The sequence below is a fragment of the Tamandua tetradactyla genome, chromosome 8 (genome assembly GCF_023851605.1).
Source record: "Tamandua tetradactyla isolate mTamTet1 chromosome 8, mTamTet1.pri, whole genome shotgun sequence".
Taxonomy (NCBI): Eukaryota; Metazoa; Chordata; class Mammalia; order Pilosa; family Myrmecophagidae; genus Tamandua; species Tamandua tetradactyla.
In genome coordinates this window covers 34131157-34131837 of record NC_135334.1, presented here as the reverse complement: position 1 = coordinate 34131837, position 681 = coordinate 34131157, and positions in this window count along the sequence as shown.

Below are 681 nucleotides of genomic sequence, written 5' to 3'. Positions count from 1 at the left end.
GAGATGGAGCCCTTCGGAGTGATAAAATTCAGGTGTAATATGGGAGTAACTGTTAGCAACAATAAGGGTAACAGTCATTGGCATTAAGTAGGTAAAGAAATTGTGAGGTTAGAGTGTAGATGATTCATCCACTTGGGCAGAGATCATTTAAGTGATGGATGAAGTTGGGTGGAAAGACTAAACAAGTGTTAAAGTCCTTAATGAAGGCTGGAGAATGACTGGGAAGAAGGAGTTGACCACAGTAAGAGATAAGGATATAAAATTAAATATGAAACAGGAAGATAATAAAACAAAATGTAGTGCTGTATTGCTGGAAATAAATTTTATGGCTGTGACAAAATTGCAAACCCACTTTTTTCTTTGGGCTAAAATTGAAATATCACTGTTGGTAACAATTTTTATTGCTGTTGTAATGAGACATATATAGTTATTAATCCCCATCAGAAAAAAAGATTCCCGGTAGTTGTTTGTCTTCAAAGAAAAATAATCAGATTTTTCAAACTTCATGGTCAACTACTAAATGCAAATGATCATAAATTTAATGTGATGGAATGGCCTTCCAGATAACCAATTTGTGGGGTTTTTTTTTTTTTTCCTTTTTTAGAAAGCAAGTTACCAGAAAACCACTCTAAGTTCATTAAAAGAGTCCTCTCTTAGCAAGAGAATAGGATATCTTAGAGC